Genomic DNA, 24,406 nt, shown 5'->3' with positions numbered 1-24,406 from the left:
ACCAGTAGGCTAAACTTTTGAATTACATAGATTTCATCCCTTGCCATTTCAATTTTAATAACAGTCCTTTCAAAATTCCAAAATATCACTTGCAGTTTTGAGGCAGGTTTAGTTTAACTTGTATTGCTCTACCACTTGTATGTCTATTGACTATATAATTTAGCATCCAAACTGGAATATCTTTGTGAGTAAATGAGGGCCACCATTGGTAATATGCTAGAACGGGCATAAACCAGGATTATCCTGGTTAACCATGAAAAAATGGTCACTCTTGCTGACTTTCACTCCTTCACGCTGTTGATACAACCCTGGAGGGAAAAAGAGGAAAAACAGAACACTCTAGACTCTAATGTTTTTAATTCCTTAGTGCCATTATGGAGGTGAGGAGGAGCCACACGGAAATATGCTCTTATGGTAAAATGATCCTGTTGTTTCCATATTCCTTCCATGAACGTGATGTTGAAGAAGACAGGCCTTAGAATGTGCTTGTGTTTGGGAGGGTTTTGTTTTCGCTTGTGGTGGTAGCTTTGCCGCTTACTACTTCTTAACTCTCTGAACCTCTCATGCGTGTAAAACATAGCAATACCAACACCAGAGAATTATGATGAGGGTTAATGGAAATGTGTGTAAAGCTCTCAGCATAAGGCATGGTATGTAAAAAGTGCTCAACAGAAATTGGAACCTTTTTCTTCTAAGCTTTTCCATTTCCAGTGTTCTAGTGTTTTTCTCCTGGCAGGAGGGTGGGACGTGAAACGACACAGGGAAAGCAGCTGAAACCTATCAGTGTTTAATAAGTAGATATTGAAAGTGATCATTTTGACAGCTTAAGTGTATTAAATGTGTATTGAAAGTGCCAAGTGAGTATAACACAAGAGATCGATATGGAACCTTCCCCTTAATTGTGTAAAAACCTTTTAAACAAACTTATCCTGGAAATCATGTATTAGCCCTGAGCTTTACTTCTCTGAGATTTCTTACCAATTGGAGAAACTATATTGTATTTAATAAAGTAAGCAACGTATTTTCGTTTCATTTGATTTAAATGTCTTTGTTACATTGTTTAAAATGTTGTGACTGTGGCAGTTTTCAAATTGTGGCCCTTTAGCAGTTTTCAAATTTATGACACATGGCAAATTTGCTTAGTGACGTTACACTTCATGGTCTTACAATAAACTATAGAAAAAAAGCACTCTTGACAGAAGCAATTTAATTATATTATGTATATGCATGAGAAGGAGAGAGAGTCAGAGGGTGAGGGAGGAGGAGAGAGAATGGGAGAGAGACAGAGAAGACAGTTCACAGACAGCTCAGACAGATATTCCAGCCAGAGACCGCACAAGTTATTTAAACCAGGTCAAAGCTTCTTTGGCATTCAGTTTTCCCCAGAGAACAATTTAATGCTGATACTTAATTTTTTCAAGATAAACAAGGTAAGTCTATGTTCCATATATGTATTTACTAAGTTATAAGGGGAGTTTGTTAATTTATAACTTTTCATAAAACCTAGCCAAAAGCCAAATTTCTGTATTTGTCTGAAGCTTTCAGTGTTGTTTAACAGTTTTCAAAGGTAGTGTTATACTTCAGATTGCAAATAATTAAACGAAAATGAAAAACATAAAAATTATGCAGTGGATGAAATAATTAAAAAATGATGTTGCAACAGTAGATTTATTTATAGAATTGTAATATCCAAATATGATTAACTTTAAAGCTAGACTTACAGGATTTTAAAGCTGGATTTGAAGGTGAGCAGTCCTTAAACTCATTACTACCAAAACATAAATCTTAATGGTATCATAAAGTTATATTTTTCTTTAAAGCAACTTTATTCTTATTTAAAATTTGTCAACTATACTATATACAATATAGCCCTTCTAGCTACAATTTAGTGCAAATATATGAGCATTTCTTTTGGAAATTCAGAAGTATATTTACTTTGCATTTTGAAATTATCGGTCACATTTTCTATTTAGGCTTACAAAATTTTGCCTTTTATTTTGTTATTTTCAGGCAAGGACCAGGGAAATGTCAGCTTTTAGATCCAAAGAAAACATGTGTTAATAATTTGATGAAATTTCAAAAATAGATTTATTTTGTGCTTTCAGAAAAAGTGTGGGTAGAAGTATAACCTCATAATTTATTTCTAGAATCATTTTCTTATTCACTGATACTCTGATGTCACAAACAGCCTGGCTGAAATTGAAAGTGTACAGTTGTCACCACTAGAGTTTGAAAAGGACAGCCTTACATACATACATATATTCAAAAACAGTGCTGTTCTCCAAAGACTAAACATATAATCTGTGCAGTAATATCCATATTTATCAATAACTTCCTTTCTTCTTTCTAAAAGAACTGTCAATCAAAATATGATGGAGAATACTTTTGCAAATGAAGGGTTTCATAGATTATCCAAGAAGAGTCATCTACATGTTGCTTGTGTTTTATTTATGTATTTTTATTTTATATTCTGAGTAATACTTGTATTACATTAATTCCTAATTTCAATTTTATTTAATAATTACCTTCAGAAGCAGGGCTTATCCATGGAATAAAGGTATAAATATACTTAGGATGGCTTTAATACATTTGTAATTTATATTTTTCACTCCCATAATTCCAATTTAGTTTCATTCATTTGTCTTAAAAGGAATCTTAACATCTATTTGGTTTTATGCCATCATCGTGCTTAACCAACTGCGTAAAATGTCCTATTTCTTATCTGTGCTTATTATAATATTTATAGGCAGCAGGAAATTATTTTTCCACCTAAGTAAAAAAGCTTCTTTTTTCCCCCTTATGTTATAAACTTGGTGTAAGACCAACAGTACAGAATCAGTGTTGTCTGATTTTTTTTTTTTTTTTTTTTGAGACAGAGTCTCCCTCTGTCGCCCAGGCTGGAGTGCAGTGGCGCAATCTCAGCTCACTGCAAGCTCCGCCTCCCAGGTTCATGCCATTCTCCTGCCTCAGCTTCCCGAGTAGCTGGGACTACAGGCGCCTGCCACCACGCCCAGATTTTTTTTTTTTTTTTTTTTTTTTTTGTATTTTCAGTAGAGAAGTGTGTTAGCCAGGATGGTCTCCAATCTCCTGACCTCGTGATCCGCCCGCCTCAGCCTCCACTTTGGGCTTCTTTGAAGATACATACGCAGTTAATGTTGTAACTTTTAGTTACTAAAATTCAGTCACCATCTCACTCAGTGAAGATGTGATAAGCACCAGTCTTCACAAAGCACTCTGGTGGGAGTGTGTTGAGGGGAGAGATTTAGAAGCATATACATTCAGATGACAAGTTAGATAAAAGGGAAGGATTTTATTTAAAGTTTATTGCATTAATCTGTTTTCATAGAGTAGTTCGTGGTCAATTACTTATTTATTTACAGGGAAAATAATATAGGAGTTTAGAGAGCAGTATCACTACAGCTTAGGGTGGTCACACTTGGTTGCTGGGAGAGATGTTCTGAGGCAATCTTAAAGGATTGGTAGGGGAAACACCGGAAGGGACATCCCAAGTAAACGGGATGAGGAAAAGCTTGGAGGCAGAACATGTCAGTTCATGCAGAGGAAACAGGATGTAACCAGCTTGGTTGGAGCAGAGGGTTGCTGTCACGGAGTAGGAAGAGGTAAATATGGCAAAAGTGGTGTGAATCTAGTATGGGAGCACAGTAAATGTTATGCTAGACTAGGGGAGAACCAGTAAAATTTGAACAAGAGATCAATATGCCATCTCTATGAAAAGCTGTTATGGCTGTACCAAGCCAATTGAAATGGTAAGAATCTCAATATGGGAAGACCAACTGAAGTAAGAAGGGAGGAACAGGTAGAGGAGATAAGGCAGTTAAGATTAACAGTCATGTTTCGATAGTGAGAGGATAGTGAGTGATAGAGAGCAGTGCCTTTACCAGAAATGGGAAGTTCATAGGAGGCTGGTTGGGGTCTGTATATCTCAGTCAGATTCTAACCAGTGAAGCAGAATCTGTAGGAGATGTATATTAAAAGATGTGTTACAAGAAACTGCCTTATATGACTGTGAGAAGTGGCTAGGCAAGTCTCTAGGGCAGGTCATGAGAGAAGGGTACACTAGAGCTTTCAGGCACCAGCTGAAGCTGCAGTCTGCAGGTGGATTTTCTTCTGTCAGGGAAGCCTCGACTCTGCTCTTAAGGGCTTTCCACTGATTGAATTAGGCACACTCAAATTATCTGAATAATCTCCCTTACTTAAAGTCAAGTGATTCTAGACTGTATTCACAGCTACAAAATACCTTCACAGCAACACTCAAATTTGCATTTGATTGAAACCCCAGATTAACTGGCAACAGTAGCCTAGCCAAGTTGACACATCAGAAAACCCCAAAGTATTGTAAACACTAAGATGCTGGTAGGATTTCTAGGTGAAAGCAGCCAGAAGTCTGTTGGAAATTAAGATTTGCAACTCACGAAAGTTATGGAGATTAGAGATACCACCCTGGGAGTTATCCACATGAAGAGTTAAGAAGATCTTCAGAGAGTTAAGGAGATCCTTGGAGAAGGCTGTAGAACTTCTGCATCAAAGATTAATACGTGGAAGAAACCATTTTTAAGGGGCAGAAGAAAGAAGAGTTAAAGATAAAGGGAAAAAGATTAAAGAGCTAAGAAAATAACTAAGATAGCATATAGTCATAGTTGTTCCTCTGTTTGCTATACTTTCTGCCTGGTTTTCCAAGATTTCCAGTGAGGCAGGGAACACAGCATTGGTTCCCCTGTTTTCCACCTGTATTTGGGGTACTTGCTACCAAAGTTTCAAACAGAATTTGCCCTAAGAAGTGGCTATTGGTTTTATTGTGAACTTTGAAAGTAGGATTTAAGTAAGATTGTTAAAAGGGTTTCCAAATCTCAGGTATTTCAAGACACAGTAGATAATAATGAATTAGAGGTACAACTGTTGCAATTACTTAGTGAAAAGACCACTTGGGACCTTTGCCCCCACAGTCATGAATGCCCTTTGCCTTTCTCATCTGTCTAGCAAGTTATATTTAACTTTCAAATTATAGTTCAAGTATCTCCTCCTCAGCAGGAAGTTCTTTAACTTACCCCAGGAGAGATGCTAACTTGATCCCCTGTCTCATCTCTCACTTAGGAATATTTTTTACTTCTGATTCTACTGAAATAGAATTGCTTATGTGGTTTCCTTCCTCCCCCACCAGGTTGTAAGTGTCTTTTAATTTTTTATCTATAGTGCTTATAACAATACCATTTAAGTGCTGCATGTATATTTGGGGAGTGAAGGTATGAATATTTGTACATGTATGGATAGCATTTAGAAAACAGACATAAATATTTATAAGCAGCTTGTGAAAAAAGAAATTTGGGGAGTACTGGGGCTTAAAGAGTACAAATAAAGAGTATAAAGTAGAGAAGAAAAGGAAGGAAGGGAACTATATGATAGGAATGCTGCAGAGGAAGAGGAGGGTTACCATTCTCCCAGTACAGAAAAGGAGGAGAGGTTTGATGTAGAGAAGGATGTAGTTGGGAGGAAGTATGGGAGCAATTTGTCTTCCCATGAAACTTAAAGACAAATGGATATGAGAAAATGTGCCTTCTCCTAAAAATATGAGATTTTTTATATGAAAAACTTGAAATTTTAAAATTATATTTGTCAACTCTGATCAAAAGCATTTTAAGTATTTATAACAATGAAAGCTGTTCCTTTTCTCTCATATCTCTGTGTGTCTGTGTCTGTATGTGTATGTATGTATGTGTGTGCTGTGTGTGCACATGTGTGGTCTGGAGGGCCTATTATGGGTGGTTCTTACACAAATTTATTTAATTGATATTTCACCTATGTGTGACATCCCCCCAGCCATATGCTATCGTAGGATTAGTTACAAGTGCTAGTAAGTCGGAATATGTGTCTTTGAAAAAAACTCGTGGATTATTAACTCTGGTAAAATAACAGTACTCTCCTGGGGAAACGTGATTGCTGCAGATGCTAAGATGTGTAAGCAAACTGTCATCCTGTTTTTCCTTCTAGTAGAGCACTATTATGACAACTTTAATTAAGACTTGAAACTTTGTCCACATTTGAATTTTACAGTTTTATGTTTATTTGCATATGTAGTTGAAGTGTGAAGTATACCCTGAAAAGCTGACTAAATTCTGTCCCATGGACACCAGAAAGGTCGAAGGAATCAGGAATCAGTTGAAGGCCAGAGTTAGGAAGACAGAAATGTAGTTTGTTAGGTCACGTCCTGAAGTGCTGGCCAGCATTCAAGAGGAAGTTAAGAGGCAGTGGGCAGGACCCAACCAGTCCCTGTGTAGATAGATGAGCCCCTTAGCCATAGTTCACCTGGTGCCTTTCAAGGTGCAAAGCTTTTGGTAAGTTGGAGCTAGAACCCCTGAATTTGAGCTGATTCTGCCATTTACTGGCTATGATCTCAGCAAAATCATTTAACCTCTCTCATCCTTGGTTTCCTCATCAAAAAAACTGAAAATATTTATCAAATAGTGGAATTCTTTATGACTATAATTATTCTACTCTGGGTTGCAGTCTAACCAGGAGACAGTTGAGATCATCTTGGGCTCACAGCAAGTCCTAATGTGAAGTATTAAAATAAAGGCAGCAATCTTAACGGCTGTTTCAAAACAAGAATCTAAAATACCTGGGCTGAGGATTCTGGGCCTGTGGTTCTAGAAGCCTGTTTGAAATTTCTGGATCAGAATCAGACCTCATAATCTGTGTTGGACAGGCTGTAAATGTGTGTTGGTGAGAATCACGACTTTTCATATCAATATTATATTGTGTGTGGTTTCTTGAGAGGAAAATAAAAGGTAAAAGTATCTCATTCAACAATTGAGATTGATGATATATATTTCCATGGTATTTAACCTTTACAAAATTACCCACCATTTCTCATCAAAATTGTTAATGTACTCCTGAGATAATTATCTTTGCCATGCTTTCTAGGGTTCCATCTTTTTAATGTTTTAAAGGTTTTTTTGTGTGTGTTTAACTTAGCAAATGGTAGGTGAAACATTAAAATCTACAAAAACGCTCTTTTTTCCTGAGATTGATTTAGAACTTGACTACTTGTTTTCTTTCCAAAAAATGTGAACTTATTGTATAGAGAAAGACAGCCAAAATCAATTTACCAAGAATTTAGAGTAAACAGGGACATACAGTACTTTTCTCCCTTTTGTACCTTTGTAGGGGCAATTTGAAGGAGCATACTTAGGAATTAGGTTTGCAGACAAAATCTCCCTATCTCTAAGAACATCAAAAAGAACTAAAAGTGGTTTCTCTGGACTATGTCTAATCTTCAGTGATTGGTTTGCTATTCATTGTTGGGAAACTATATATGGCTGCCGCCAGGTTGCATGACCTGTTACATAACAATTTATTGAAGCAGGGAGATGCTAAAGTCACTGGAGGTTGAACTTGGCCTGTTAAGAGTGTGAACAAATGGAGTGTAACAATGTGTGTTATTTCTGAAACAAACAATCCTGGGAATAAAGGACACAGTCCACTGCTTTCATAATAAGACAATTCTTTTTTAAACAAAATTAAAATTAAAGTTTTATCTAAAGTAAAGGTCAAAGACTTAGAAGTGGAAAGATTAAGGCTCTAATTTTCATTGTGTTGGTGAGGAGCTAAGTAACCATAGGCTAAAGGTTTAACCTTACTGCACGTTGGATTCTTTGAACAGGCTTTGGATTCCATCATTTATTTTTAAGGTTTCAGTGCCAAGTTTCTGATCTGTTCTATTCTAAAATGGATCAATTTAACCCACCTATAATTTGAATTTCAGGGTTTTCAGCTCAGTGCTTATTTTTAGTACTGCTTTAGTATTGTATAAGCCAGTATTTAATATTCTTATAAATGTACACCTGCTCTAATGAAAAAGTGTCAGGTTTGTTTTTACCTTGTGAATTACAGTGTTTTCCTTCTCAGGAAGAGTTATCAATTCCACATTCATGGCCATGTTCATTCATCCCCAATTATTGAAGTGTAGCTGAACCAGAATCAAACATTTTTGTGTGTGATTAACCTGAACACACCTCCTACTCCTCAAATTATCAGGATTGTCATTGTTTATGGTCAAGTTAGGACAATGCCTTGAGAGTAATAAGCAAACTGGAAAGAAGAGAGGCAAAAAGTAATTGATTCTGCTAAGGATGTCAAGTTAGAGTCAGTAATATGTTATCATTCTTCTCTCTCATTTTGTTAGCATTTTCATTCATTAAAGCTTAGACATCTGCCTAGGCACATTTGTTTTTCTCACACAGCATCATTAAATACTGTACTTGAAGTAATTTAGTCAATTCCTTTAGATACAGTAATGCAGTTCTGAAGATTGGTAAACCTTAATCCACCAGATTTTTTCTTCACCAGTATACCTTTTATTGTATTGCATATTTCAAGTTCATGTTCATCTAATTTTTAAAAGATGAGTAGTGAGATGAAAACTAAAGACCTAATTTTATTATTTATTTATTTATTTATTTATTTATATATTTTTTGAGTTGAAGTCTCGCTATGTCGCCAGGCTGGAGTGCAGTGGTGGGATCTCGGCTCACTGCAACCTCTGCCTCCCAGGTTCAAGCGATTTTTCTGCCTCAGCCTCCCAAGTAGCTGTGACTACAAGTCCGCACCACCACACCCAGCTAATTTTTGTATTTTTAGTAGAGACAGGGTTTCAGCTTGTTGGCCAGGATGGTCTCGATCTCTTAATCTTGTGATCCACCCGCCTCAGCCTCCCATAGTGCTGGGATTACAGATGTGAGCCACCGTGCCCGGCCCTAAAGACCTAATGTTTTTAATACTTCATTGTACCAATTCTCACCACCAAACCATTTCTTTTTATTTCCTAAGAGTCTTCTTTTGGTCTTCAGATATGCAACTATGTTTTGTTATTTGGTACCTATTCTAACCACAGTCAGTGGAAAAGCAACCAGTCAGCAGTTTCCCAAAACCCTTAGGCACCCAGGCTCAAATTAAGTTTTTATGCATAAGTTATATTCTTCCCAGTCATAGAATGATTCTTTATTGGTGTCACACAACCTACCCTCAAATTACTACCAAGGCCTGTGTGGCCAGGCCTCAAATTAGCACAATTTACATTATTTGCCTATTTACCCTCTTGTCATATCCATACTTTGAGCTAGAGTAGATCTCAGTGCCAGTCTGAAATGAAGTAGTCAGAGTATTTTGCATTAAAACAGCAGTCAGCAACCTTTTTGGCACCAGGGACCAGTTTTGTGGAAGACAATTTTTCCATGGACCAGGGGGTAAAGGGGGAGGATGGTTTCAGGATGATTAAAGTGCGTTACTTTTATTGTGCCCTTTATTTCTATTATTATTACGTTGCAATATATAATGAAATGATTATACAACTCACCATAATATAGAATCAGTGGGATCCCTGAGCTTGTTTTCCTACAACTAGACAGTCCCATCTGGGGGTGATGAGAGACAGTGACAGATCAGATATTAGATTCTCAAAAAGAATGCACAACCTAGATCCCTCACATGCACAGTTCACAATAGGGTTCATTCTCTTATGAGAATCTAATGCTGCCTCTGAGCTGTCAGGAGGCGGAGCTCAGGCAGTAATGCAAACAATGGGGAGCAGCTGTAAATACAGATGAAGCTTCGCCCACCACTCACCTCCTGCTGTGCAGCCTGGTTCCCAACAGGCCACAGACTGGTACCATTCCATGACCCAGAGGTTGGGGACCCCTGCTTTAAAAGGACTAGCCAGTCAGAATCACATTGTGCTGATGGCCACCCTCACTCTCATGACCTCTTTGCCTCATAAAGCTTAGCATTTCTGATTTTCTCTTGGCACCTCTAATTAATTGATTTTTATGTCTCTTCTTACATTTTACAAAATTTCTCCTGAATTTACTAATAACTTAACTCGTTCTATACCTACGAAATAATCTTGATACTTTTTTTCTCCTCTAAAAGCATAAATTACCTTTCTGATCACTCAGTAAATATATAACTTTTTTTTAAAGTTTTCATTACATTTCCTCTAGAATAGGTATGTCAGTTGGATGTTAGAAATTATACTGATGAACTAACTTGTACCAGCCGCATGTAGTTAGTTATCATAAATCCAAATAAGCCTCCAATTATGATATAACTAAACAGAGTGAAACATTTCTAGATGATAACATTTTGGGAGAGTGCAGCTACCTTGAGTAGTTATTGCTTTTCACAGTTGAATTTGCTTTTTCTACGATGACAAAATCTCCTAGAGTTGTATGCAGGTACTTCTGGAGGGAGTGGGGCAAGGTTTGGGTACACAAGGGACCCAAACCTGGATTGGATTTGGATTGCTTGTAACTAAGATATGGCCTGTAGGGGATCTCTGCAGTTTTTGCTGGCTTGCTCCTTGGAAGCTTACTAGTGAAAATGTTTGTAATCTTTGCCTACTGAATTATCTGCCAATAAAATTCCAAATTTCCCTTTTAATAAAATGGAAATGGAATATTTTTAAGTTAGCAGTGGTAAATATCTCTGACCACATTCTTGCCTATGCAAGAGAAAAGAGATGGTTTTTGGTGCATCTGAATTTACTTTCTCCTGAAAATTCTGAAGTTGGAAAAAAGACTATATGATTTCCAATAAGTTTTGGAGGGACTGACCCTAGCACCCCAATTTTCTTTTAAACTCTTCTTGAATCAAATCTTTGTAAATAATGCTTTCACATTCTATTAAAAATGTGTAGAGATATATTCACCCAATTATGTGAGGATCGTAAACCAGTCATTACAATATGTGCTAGCATATCCTTGTTTTGCTACCCTAAACTTCTGACTACCCTGCTGTCATCCCACCTCACTTCCATGAGGAATATTTTGTCTGGGTCTAGAGATTTCCCAGTCCCCTTTGTGTTAATGTGAGAATTGAGTCTCCAGTAGAGCTGTTACTCTTCCACATCTGCTCCTTTCCTTGTAGGCCCCCAAGTCTTCTGAACTAAGGAGAGAAAAAAACTCTATAAAAAAGAAGGGCTGGGCTCCTGTAGTCCCAGCACTTTGGGAGGCCGAGGCAGGCAGATATCAGGAGTTCAAGACCAGCCTGGGCAACATGATGAAACCCTGTCTCTACAGAAACATACAAAAATTAGCTGGGCGTAGTGGTGCACGCCTGTAGTCCCAGCTACTTGGGAGACTAAGGTGGAAGGATGACTAGAGCCCAGGAGGCAGAGGTTGCAGTGAGCCAAAATCGCACCATTGCACTCCAGCCTGGGTGACAGAGAGAGACTCTGTCTCAAAAAAAAAAAAAAAAAAAAAAAGAGAGAGAGAGAATAAAATTTTGCTACTCATATAAGATTTCCCTGGGTTTTTAATCACAAAAACTTATCACAGGTTTTTCAGAGTCTGACCAAAACTCCAAACAAAATTACCCAACAGACTTGTTCTAATGATAGTTCCTTCAAATGGATCAAAATAAAGGATTCATTGTTTATGAAGCATGGGACAGTTTAATGCTTGAGTGATTCTAGGCTTACTGGAGGCCCTGAGCAACAAATGGAAGTACACATACATATATGCCATTTAAAAGTTATAAATCAAACTAACAAAATGCTAAATAAAAGGTCTTTTAGTCTCCTTCCTTGACAAAAATATCTTTTTAATGACCAAGGAGGTCACATTTCAATTTAGAATTCTCAGGCTCTCCAGAGTTCTGTGCTTGGGCTTGGCTTACCCCACCTCCTGCTGAAACCTGTCACCCACCTTCTTCTGTTCCCAAACCTTGGCTCCGTCCTGTACCTTGAGTGTCCTTGCGCATGTGTTCAAGCTGTGTCCACTGCCACTTGGACTTCAGGGCGTGCACACTGCTGATACCATCCATCCTCAGGAGAGTAAACCCTAGAAGGACATCTGGGCTAGCTCTGGGATTGGATGCAGGCCATTTAGGCAGGAGATTCTAGGATCCCATGGATCTGAAGGTTAGTTCAGAAGGGAACATGGGCTCTGAGTGGGCATGGACTCTGGATGGGCACATCCTCTTGGCCCCCTCTTGGTCTATGGGACAGGGAAGGCTATATGCTATGTGAAGAGGTAAGATCAGAAGAGGGCAGAGCAAGACCCTTTAAAGCAAGAACAGAGTAGGGCCCCAAGCAGAGGTTGAAGGCCAAGCTGCTACTATCTTTTCATAGTGTCTTGAATATAATATATTCTTATAAACTGCCTGTATTGATTAACTAACTCACTGATTTCATCTTTGTGAATTTTTATTTTACATACAGACCTATATTCATCTTGTTTCTTAGGAAATCATGGCCAATCCTGGTATGATAAATGTATACAACTAAAAGATGTAAAGGAATCAAAATTCCTCTTTACGTAAACTTTGCCTTTAGGAGATCATCAAACATATTTTATTCTTTCCTTGTAACATTTAACTACTTCATATGAACAATATTAATGTTGACTTCTCAGTAATGGTCGTGTAAGTTGTTCTGAGTGTTTACCTCACCCATCCTTACAAAAGTATACTTACACTTGCTGTCTGCCTCGCCGTTGTGGATTGGGAAAATCATAAGCACTCAAGAATAAATAAATACCTGCTCTGCTGTTGTTTCAAGGTACATTGAGTCCCCCAACAGGAAACTGCCCAATTATCCTTTATCACCCTACCATTTAGAGTACCTGATGCTGTGATTTTGAGTTTCAGTGTGGGGACTTCTTTAGTGATAACTAATTACATATGCCACATCTCTCCTAGATCAGTTGTACTTCTGTTTCACGTTTTCTCAAGAATTGCTGCCTATCTCTTTAAGTTGCCCTGCTGGGTCTCCCAAAAGGAATTTCACATATACTGCATAGCTTGTATTCTAAATCAAACCACCCCAATTTTGATGAAAGTCCATCTAATTCATTTTATGGAATGTGGTAAGAAGTACAGAGAATCTATTCCATTTTACAGAATATAGAAAACACTTTTTCTTAATTTTCTTTGTGATCTAAAACCCTCTCTTCTATCTATAAATTGTGCAATACAGTCATTGCCACACAATAATTAAGAACTTCATACATGTGTGTTTGTTTCAGAATATTAAACTATTAGAAAAGGACACCTCTGGGCAGGTGCAGTGGCTTATGCCTGTAATCCCAGCACTTTGGGAGGCCAAGGCGGGTGGATCACCTGAGGTCAGGAGTTCACAACCAGCCTGGCCAACATGGCAAAATTCTGTCTCTACTAAAATAATGATTAATAATAATAATAATAATAATTAGCCAGGCGTGGTGGCAGGTGCCTATAATCCCAGCTACTCAGGAGGCTGAGGCAGGAGAATCACTTGAACCTGGGGGATGGAGGTTGCAGTGAGCCGAGATCATGCCACTTCACTCCAGCCTGGGCAACAGAGTGAGATGCCGTCTCAAAAAAAAAAAAAAAAAAGAAAAAAAAAGACAAGGAAAGAAAAAGAAAAGGACACCTCTGTTTATTGTACCCTGCGGGGTGCCATGAGGGTATTTAATAAACGGTGTTTATTGCTAGAATCTTCCCCTCTAACCCAACATTCTCTGAGACTTTGTGGGGAAGAAAAATTTCCATTAACTGTCTTATTAGAAGAGGAGCCTTATTCTTCCAAACATGAAACTGTAGAGGACTAAAATGTTCTGTTTGAAGCTACAGAACTGAGAGTATTCTTTATTATTCCTAAAACTACTTTTATTATTTTAAAAATCCACACTGTGTTTGATTTAGAATATTACCTTCTGTGGTACACGATAGGGTGCTGTAACAAGGCACCCACAGATAGTGTTTAATCAAGACTCTTCCATAATAGTCCCAGTGGTCATCCCAGTCTGGGCTGTTATGGTGACTCCTTTATGTCAGAGGACTAGGCTTCACCAGCTTCATCAAATTCTCCTATCCTAGACCCAAAGTAGCTGCTCTAGCTCCCACCATCATGTCCCCATGCCTTCAAGAGCAGAGGAGGGAAGGGAAATGTGGTCAGTCCTTAACTTAGAGGATGGGAAGTTTACCAGTAAAACAAATGGTGAGGATGAATAGATATTGGGGGCACATGTAATTACCTGTGACATGTTGCAGCTTAATTTTACTGCATTCTAAATAGCATTTGGAGTTAAATGTGAGGCCTAGAAAGAACATGTGCTTTGAATGGAGCAAGGAGAATTGGCATTATTCTACTTGAAGACGTAATCTGTGCACAATACTTTGAGATCTTATTCTGTAACAATAGACAACTTTAAATAGGTACCAGGCACTTTCCTGAGTGCTTTACATGAATTATCTCATTTAATACTCAACCCTATGAGCTAGGTATTTTGATTCCCCCATTTCAAAGGTGAGGAAACTAAGGTGTAAAAGGCTCAGTAGGCTGCCTGCAGGCACAGAACTAGTAAGTGGTAGAGCTGGTACTTGAATCCAGGCATTCTGAGTCCAGAGTTGCCCCTCAAACCACTTCTGGTCCAGGCTCCACTTGGAATATTAGTCTGCCTGTTGAGATTGGATAGGAGGAAAGATCCCAAAACCTTGAGTTTCAATAAAAGTTTTTAAAAATATATATTCACAATAGCAAAGACTTGGAACCAACCCAAATGCCCATCAATGATAGACTGGATTAAGAAAATATAGCACATATACACCATGGAATACTTGCAACCATAAAAAAGGATGAGTTCATGTCCTTTGTAGGGACATGGATGAAGCTGGAAACCATCATTCTAAGCAAACTATCGCAAGGATAAAAAACCAAACACCGCATGTTCCCACTCATAGGTGGGAATCGAACAATGAGAACACTTGGACACAGGGTGGGGAACATCACACACCGGAGTTTGTCATGGGGTGGGGGGAGGGGGGAGGGATAGCATTAGGAGATACACCTAATGTAAATGATGAATTAATGGGTACAGCATACCAACATGGTGCATGTATACATATGTAACAAACCTGCATGTTGTGTACATGTAACCTAGAACTTAAAGTATAACATATATATATGAAACAATGCAATAAAGCATTTGCTTCTTTCTGGGCTTCAACCTGAAGTATTACTTTATTATTAAAGTCAGGGTGGTAGACAATAAGGAGATATTCTAGGCTTATGCTCAGTAAATGAAATCCAGCTTCATCTGAGGTATTAACTTAGACCAAAGAAGAGTAAAGAAAACAAATGTGAAGTAAATGTGCTATTTTTACTACTACTGAGCAAATAAAATCTGAGCCTTTATCTTCCTGTTGTCAAGAGTTGTTAATAAATGATTTCAGTATACCCGTGTAATACTTCAGATTACTTTTTTTTAAAATTGAGATAGGGTCTCACTGTGTTGCCCAGACCGGTCTTCCTAGACTCAAGCAATCCTCCCACGTCGGCCTTCCAAAGTGCTGGGATTACAGGCATAAGCCACCATGCCTGGCCTTCAGACCACTTCTTATTTAAGGCAACCTGAAAAACAAGTCCATCCCAGTATTTGGGGCTTAATCTCATCCTCAGACAATTTAGGTGATTATTTATCCCCACATGCTTAAAGTATCTAAATCATCACAATTATTAACATGATAAAATAATAAAATCCACTCCCTAAATGTGTTTATTTACTAGGGCTGCTATAACAAAATGCCATAGACTGGATGGCTTAAAGAGCAGATATTTATTTTCTTAACATTCTAGAGGTCAAAAGTTCATGATCAATGTGTCAGCAGGTTTGGTTTCTTCTGAGGCTCTCTCCTTGTCTTGCTGTTGGCCACCGTTTTGTTGCGTCTTCCTAGAGTGGTCCCTCTTGTGCCAGTGGCCCCTGGTGTCTCTGTGAGGCCTGATCTCCAGCTCTTATAAGAACACCAGTCAAATTGGATTAGGGTCAACTTTAATGACCTCGTTCTAACTTAATCACTTCTTTAAAAGGCCTTTTCTACAACTACAGTCACATTCTGAGGTATAGTGGTTAGGGCTTCAACATGTGTTTTAGAGGGACATAACTTAGCTCCTAACACTAGAAATACTTTGGAAACATTGAATCTGTGAAATCAAACAATTTACACGAGTGAGAAGTTCAGCATTTGGATGTTTCCCGCTCTCTTATCTGGCTTTAGCCAAAATAAGAGGTAGTACGGATGGTATGTTTCGGTGTATACAAATCTCTTTACTTAAATATTTTTGGGCAGCCTTATTAAGCTTAATATGAAGATTATTTAAAACATGAAAAGCCATGTTGAACTTGCTATTGTTTATACTTTCAATAGCTCAGCGAATGGAAAAACCCTAAAGTTATGTTAGCTAACATTTTGCTGAAAATAGAAGTGTAATTGAGTGATCTAAGCAGATCTGACAGGCAAGGCTTTATAGTCAATCATAGCAATACCAGGTTTTTAATGAAAGAATAGCTATTAGCCACGGAAGAGCTGAAAATAAAGGTCAATGTTCGAACAGATGAATCCTTTTCTGAAGGAGTATCTGTAAATAACTTAAAGTACATGGTAACAAAAGAAAACATTTTATATCTTTTGGGTTAGGGAAATCGAATAAAAGTGGACAAGTACATCACTAGGAAAGATGTGAAGTATTCTCTTGAAGGAAAGTATCATCAAAAGAATGATTCCATCTATCTCACAAAAATACTCAGAATGATACTGTTTTTAGTTTCTTGACCACTGTATTCTTTCATTAGAAATATCTTTTGAAAATGGGAAAATGGAAGGAAAATAGTGGAGTTTATGACTGATAGGATTAACCTGGAGAATAAGTGAGAGAAAATGAGGAAAACAATAAAAGCCAAAATTACTCTCGTGCCATTTTCTAAAAATAATCCTCCAACCTATGAAATTTTTACAAGTTGTATTTATCTGGCTTGGGATAAAATATATTCAAAAACCTTGGCACAACACAAAAGGAACATTTGTGTTTATTTGCTTAAATACTAAAGAAAATGATGGCACTATTAGGGAAGACTAATAAAAATTTCCAACTATATGGTTACCACGCATTGGAAGCATCTGACATCAACAAAGGAGAGCTGCTGCATATTTTCTTTTAAAAGAATAATTGTTGGAGATAGATGACAATATTACTATATTATATTGCGTGTAATACAAACTACACACAATTGTATATGGGTAAAATTGTATAAGGAAGACCAGGACCTTGAGATTATTAAGGACAGCATTAATAACAATACAACATCAGCTCAAATGATATGTCACTGTGCACCCTGAGGGCCTTAGATGAAAGACCCTCCAGTGTTTACTTCTCTGGCTTCACACCTCACTATCTTCACTCACCATTAAATTAACTCTGGTGATTCAGGAAATGTAGTTATCTCGAGGGACCATACTCTTTCTCTTCAGGACCTTTACGTATGCTGCTCTCCTGGCTTGAAATACAACTATACAATTCCCTTCCACCCTGCCTCCATCCGTCCTCTACCTCTACACAGAGTTAAAATTTCCTGTGAAAATCTCTTGAATAGCAATCTACAGTCTCTCAGTAATTCCAATACTGTCTGCTTTTACACAGTTTGACTACATTGGTGCTGTTTTGTTTGAATCCAGATAAAGCCATTGGCTTGCTTTTAGGCAGCCTTTTTTTAGAAATCTTCATAAACACCAGAATTATCTTGAGGAACTGAAACAAAGAAGATTTGCATTTCTCAGCTCATGATCTCTCCAGTTTACATGCTCATTAAGTGGCATTGCAAGCTGCGACTCACACTCACTGCTTGAATTATTCTCTCCCCTTCTTTTCTTCTCTTCATATCATTGAATTTACATAACATAAATACATAAAGTTAAATACATATAAAATAAATCCACTGCACAGCACTTATACCACATCACAATGAGACTTTTACTTGTCTATGTCTCCTTCTAGACCATGAAATGGTTGATGGGCTTCTTTCCTTTTCACACTTACATATACAGTATTGGGGCACAAAGCACTGAGGAAATAGTTTGTTGAATGACTAAAGGACAAAATGAACAAGTGTAATATACTAACCACAACAATTTTTTTTAAAACTGAATTTTCAAGTTCTCACTGCGGTTCCACAAAAAGAAAGAAAAAAACAACTGAATTTTGGCCAGGCACAGTGGCTCATGCCTGTGATCCCAGCACTTTGGGAAGCCGAGATGGGAGGATCACTTGAGGCCAGGAGTTGAAGACCAGCCTGGGCAACGTAGCAAGACCCCATCTCTAAAAAAAAAAAAAAAACTAAAACAATTAGTCAGGTGTGGTGGCATGTGCCTGCAGTCCTGGCTGTTCAGAAGGCTGAGAGGGGAGGATCACTTGAGCCCAGGAGTTTAAGGTAACAGGAAGCTGTGATCACACCACTGCACTCCAGCCTAGTGATGGCATAATCATAGCTTACTGTGATCTTGTTACTGAGACCTAGCAAGACCCTATCTCTTAAAAAAATAATTTTTACAAAATAACTGAATTTTTCACCTCAAAATAAAAAAAAATATTATTTCAGAATAACCAGAAAGGTTATACTTACTTGATACTTTGTTTTTGTGAGTTAACAAACCATTATTGCATTTATTTTGGACCTAAATTGCTTAATCAATCAGGTAATACTCTTTTATTGATTTTTCCAATTAATTGATGGAATTGGATAGTGTATCCAATTCCATCAGAGACTGCTTTGGCCTCAGAGACTGCTTTGATTGGAAGGTGATTTATCTGATGTTATCTATTTTTATGCATCTCTCCAACCGATAATATTAAGCCTAACAATGTGTTTTTCCCTGTTCATCTAATTATTCCAATCTACATAGAAACAAGCTCTACTACCACGCATCTTAAAGAAAAGGACAACCTCCCCTAATACTGTGTGACTTTCCAAATACTACCTCTCAATCACAACAAATCTTTGCAAAATAGTCATAGGAGCTGTCTCTATTTAATCACCTCTCATTCCCTCTTCTGACTGGCCACTCGTTTTGGGCACCTAACCCTACTGCTTCACTGAATCTACTCCTCTCAGTCAGTTATCTCCATGAAGCCAAGCACTGTGGTCACGTCTGTATTTTTTTCTTACTAAACCTCTTAAGTAGTAATCAACAACATTATTTTTTTACTTCTTGACACACTTTCTTCTTCTGATTTCTGTACCATTGCACTTACTGCTTTTCTCCCACCTTAAAAGGTCCTCCTTTTCAGCCTCCTTGACAGTCCTGAATTTCTTTTGTACCTCTAACTGTGGGAATATTCCAAGCTCCGTTCTCTTTACTCTTTATCTGTATTTCCTCCCTAAGTTGTTATATTTAGCACCATAGATTTTAATTGTTATCTGCATGTCAATATATTCTATCTCTCTGTCTATCTTTCTAGCCTTGACCCGTTTCTCATGGTCCTAACTTATAAATACATGTTTACTGTATTCCCTATTCTATCTTATTACTGTTGTGTCTGAAGCACCTAGAACCTTGGTGTTTAATGAGTATTTATCGAATGAATGAATAAGTCAGTGGGTGGTTCTAAATATAACACATATCTCTAAATAAGCAAAGAGAGAAAGAGTTCACCTGTAAATATGACACCTTTTGGAATACTCTTTGAGAGAAAGTTTGCCCTTCGGAACACAGGCGAAATATTGCCCCCAGACATTTTGGATTTTAGTAATTTTTCATGTGACTAGAGAATATTAAAATGCACTACTTTTCTAATATTTTGTATTCTTAATAGAATAATGCAGATGGTGTTCACAAATCAAAGGTTTCATGTCATAATTTGTAGTAGACTTATGTCTTTATAAGGTTAATGATTCTTTAATGGATACAAATAATTAATAATGATGGCATTCCTAAAAGCATAAAAGCATTTTTTAATATTGTATATATTTTAATGGACTGTATTGACATTAAACATATTACATAGATGTAACACGTATTTGTTATAATTACAATATATGTACATAGATGCAGATAATTATACATTTGTGCTTGCATAGAACATATGTGCTTTTTAACAAACTTCTAGAATTAACTTGTAAAGCCATATGCTAATGTATACATAAAAATACCTGTGTAAATAACCATTGTTCTATTTGCAAAATAAATAAGACCGGACTTTACATTTCCCTAAAATGTTGTATAATGGAATGATTGCAAGACTAAGATTTAGAAAGACAGGTTTCTAATTCAGCTTTTGCTGCTAACTAATGTGATGTTAAGCAAGTCATTATATCCACTAGAATGTAAGCTCCATTGGGGCAGGGATTTTGTCTGTTGTGCTCATTGCTGTATTACCAGCATCTGGAAAAGACTGGACCCAGAGTAAGGGCTGAACGAATTTGTTGCATGAATTCTGTTTCTCCAGATTTAGTTTCCACATATTTCATATAACACTATTTCTTCTAATCCTCACATTCCAAATTAATATTGGGGCCCTTATGAATTTAAATAAGGCAAATTTAAAACTAGAACTGTTTATTTTGAGCTTCTGCCTGGACCTTTATATTGCTTAGTCAATTGAAGCTCTTTTCATGAATATTTATTAATATGAATAAGACAACAGATGTCAGTTCATCTGCCATCTTCATTCAGCAGGACTAAAACAAAAACTTTAATATTAAAAATATATTATTCAAATTCACAAAATCAAGTAAATATAAAAGAAAATTCAATAACTAGCCCCTCAAATGATGTTTTTCAAGCATTTGTATCCTTTACACTGTGGAAGCTATTAAAGTTTAAAACTGCTGTAAGAATTTTGAGACACCCTGTAGATATACCCTTTAAGAAAACTTGTTATCCCAACTAAAATATACAAATGAATAAAGATTATTCACTTTTAAAGTTTTTCTTTTCAGTTTTCATTTTCATTCGTCACCAGATATGTAATGAACAACAATCATGTGAAACCTCTGTTAGATAATGAAGAGAAATCAGTTATTGACAGTCTGCACTTCACTGTCATTTGGACTGCCAGCAACGCACAGAGCCCGAGATCACTGGTGACAGAGCCTCTGGGTTGGAGTCAACATCGACATTACAAAGACTGGAGAGGAAGCCTGGGGACCTGTGCGCTACCTGGAAGACTGCAGCCCTTCCCTTCCCCTCTGCCACAGCCACCATTACTCACAGCCTCCCGTCACCAGGACTGATCCCCGCAGTGTACTGCTTCCCTTTCCTCATGGCTTGTGTCCTCACTTCCTCCTGCCCTGCTTAATCAGACCCTGGCCCCTTTTCAAACAAAACAATTCTGGCTCCACCTCATCACTCTCTACCCCTCTCATCCTGCCTAATTTTTTCCCATAGCACTTATCAGCGATATTGTATCTTTGTTCACTGTCTGTCTTTTTATTTTTTTTTTTTTTTTTTGAGAAGGAGTCTTGATCAGTCGCCCAGGCTGGAGTGCAATGGCGCAATCTCCGCTCACTGCAAGCTCCGCCTCCCGGGTTCACGCCATTCTCCTGCCTCAGCCTCCCGAGCAGCTGGGACTACAGGCGCCTGCCACCACACCCAGCTAATTTTTTTGTATTTTTAGTAGAGACGGGGTTTCACCATGTTAGCCAGGATGGTCTTGATCTCCTGACCTCGTGATGCACCCGCCTCGGCCTCCCAAAGTGCTGGGATTACAGGCATGAGCCACCACGCCCAGCCTATTCGCTGTCTTTCTTGTATACACAGGCAAACTGGAATCTACGCTCCTTTAAAGCAGGAAATTTCTTATCCATCCATATATCTCCAGCACCTCGAGCAGTGTATGACACATAATAGATGCTCCATAAATATTTGTTAGATAGATGAATGAACAAAAAACAGAATGAACTAACACTCTAACCTGAACCCGCCATATTGTTGATCCTCAACTGTTTCTCCTCCAGTTTCCAGCAGCATGTCACCATTTAGATTTAAAGTTCCTGTAATTTCTTTAGCCATGATCCTCATGATTTTCAATAACTGGTGTTCTACCCAGATTTTATTATCTCATGCTGTCTTGGATAAACACTTGTAATTCATCTTGGCTCAATACTTTGGTAATATACCCCTGGGGCTTACCCCTGTCCTTCAAGTGAGATCTGGCCAGTATGTGGCCATGAGTGGCCACTGCTCTACCGTAGTGACTTCACAAATGAATTACCTCTAGAAAGGAATCAGTATATAAATGAATAAATGCCAAAACCAAACTAAACAGCATTTACAATGGCCGTAGATGAAGTCCCTGCCTTCGGTAAGTGTGCACGTTCCACAATGACAAGTCAAGTGGATAAGACAGAGTCCAAAAAGGGGAAAGGTAGAGAATTCTTGAGCCGTAGGTAGGTAAGTGGGAACATCCATGTGACTGTTGGTAGGAGTGTAAATCACTACAGTGTTTCTAAAGGGGAATTTAGAAATAGCTATTTAAATTAAATAGATTCCTATCTTTCAGTAGCATTTCAACTTCTAGTAATTCATTCTGTAGAAGCTCTCCTGTAACAACTGGAAATATCCAATAGCCCATCAATAAAGAGATGGTTTAACGATGAACCACATAGTCATAAAATAGAATAGTGCAGTCTTTAAAAAGAATAAATATATACCTGTTTGTGTTACATTATATGAAATGGAATGTGAAAATTGCACATTAGTATATGTGGTGTGATTTCACTATCAACAGTTTATACCCCTGTTCTAGATATGAGGAATAACAGTGAACAATACTCACAATGGCCCTGCTCTCATAGAAATTAAATTCTAATTGGAAAACAGACCACGAACAGATAAAGGTTTAATGGCAGATGAAGCAGTGCTGTGAAGAAAAATAAAGCACAGCAAAGGGATACTATACAAAGCCTCTCTGAGGAGACAGCCTCTCTTGAAGCAGAAATCTGAACAAGGAGCAAGGCAAGAAAGTCAGAAGAGACAAACAGAAGTAAAATAGGCCCAGAAGCAGCATGCTTGCAGGCTTGAGGAAATGCAGGGAAGACAGTGTGACTGGAGAGCATTGATCCTATGGAATGAGGGACAGAAGATGAGATGTGAGGTGTCCAAGGACCAGATGATATGGCATTTCCTGGGCCACGATAACAATTTTGGATTTTCATTTGACTTTGGTGATTAATCATTATAAGATCTTGAGCAGGGGAATGATATATTCAGATTTACATTTTTAAAGACTCACCATGGCTGTTATGTCAAGAATATTCTGAGGAGGAAAGGAATAGAAGCAGTGAGACCAGCTGTATGGGTATGGCACTGCTCTTTTGAGTGATGATAGTGTCTGGACGTAGGATTGGAGCTGTGGAGAGGAAGAAGAATGACCAGATTTGTGATGCATTTTGAAGGCAAAGCCAAGAGGATTCGCTGATGGATTGGGTGTGGGGTGTGTTAGAGGAATCAAAGATGATTACAAGGATTTAGGCCTGATCACCCAAGTGAATTGCAGGACCATTTACTGCAGGAGGAGGATTTAGTAGTAGGAGGTGGTAGTGTGGTGGAGGTGGGGGAGAGTTCTGTCTTGGATATGTTAATGTTGAAGTGCCTATTAGATCTGTAAATGGAGCTACTAGGCAATTGGATTAATGACTTCATCATTTATGAGAAAGGTTAAGACCTTGATGTATATTTGGGAGGCACAAGGGCATAGGTGGCTTTGTTAGCTATGTTAAAGCTGTGTTAGAGATCACCTAGGAAGTAAGTGTAGAAGAAAGCAAAAGGTCTGAGTCCTGAGGTCTAGGGATTGTCTATTTCTAAAAATCTCAAAGAGGAAAAATCCAACAGAAGAGACTGGGAAGTAACAACCAACGTCAAAGAAGGAAAAACGGAGAGTGTGGATCACAGCAGCCAAGTGAAGAAGCTTGTATCGGTATAAAGAAAAAATAGTTCCCAAATTACTAACCATTGTCTTCCTTGAGTGGTGAAATTATAGGGGGCATTCAATGTTGGCAATTTCTATAACATTTAAATATTTTGTAATATACATATATTGTCTTTGTAAGCAAAAATAGCAATAAAAAGGTTAAGAACAATAAAAAATAAAAATTTTAATGAACATACTAAATGTGTAGGAAGCATCAGCATTAAGTTCATATAGCATAACCTATTACATCTTTGATTAGACAATTTACAAAAGGAATCCAGTGACCAAAAATGAGAAAGAAAAAAATGCAGTGTTTCAGATGGCTTATCTAAGAGTGTATTTAGGTACCTGCTTTGTAAAGGTTTTATGTGGATTAAAAAGTTAATGTGTTTATATAGTAGTTATGTATGTAATTATGTATATAGAGCATTTTTCATATATTATTATTGGGTATTAAATGATACTATACAGAAACTAAAGCGAAAACCAGAAATGTATATAGGATGTATAGATGGAATAAAGTCTAACAATTTTCCTAACCTATTGATACTGCTTATACATGTAAGCAAGTAAATATTTTAGAATTTATTTCCATGCTATGAATAGAATGCTGGTTAGTGCATTTCAAAGTGGCTCAAGAAAATTCCTCTGAACTTATCAAGAACTGAAATG

At 37.6% G+C, this 24,406-nt stretch overlaps 1 protein-coding gene across 50 annotated transcripts in view; it reads left to right on the top strand.

Moving 5' to 3' along the window:
- The window catches only part of RIMS1 (regulating synaptic membrane exocytosis 1), a 522,383-nt gene that overhangs the window by 484,592 nt on the left and 13,385 nt on the right, over positions 1–24,406 (top strand). The window lies entirely within an intron of this gene.

This window comes from Nomascus leucogenys, chromosome 3 (genome assembly GCF_006542625.1).
Source record: "Nomascus leucogenys isolate Asia chromosome 3, Asia_NLE_v1, whole genome shotgun sequence".
NCBI classification, from domain to species: Eukaryota; Metazoa; Chordata; class Mammalia; order Primates; family Hylobatidae; genus Nomascus; species Nomascus leucogenys.
Note: the sequence above shows the minus strand (reverse complement) of the source record. Positions and strands in the feature narration are given on the sequence as shown.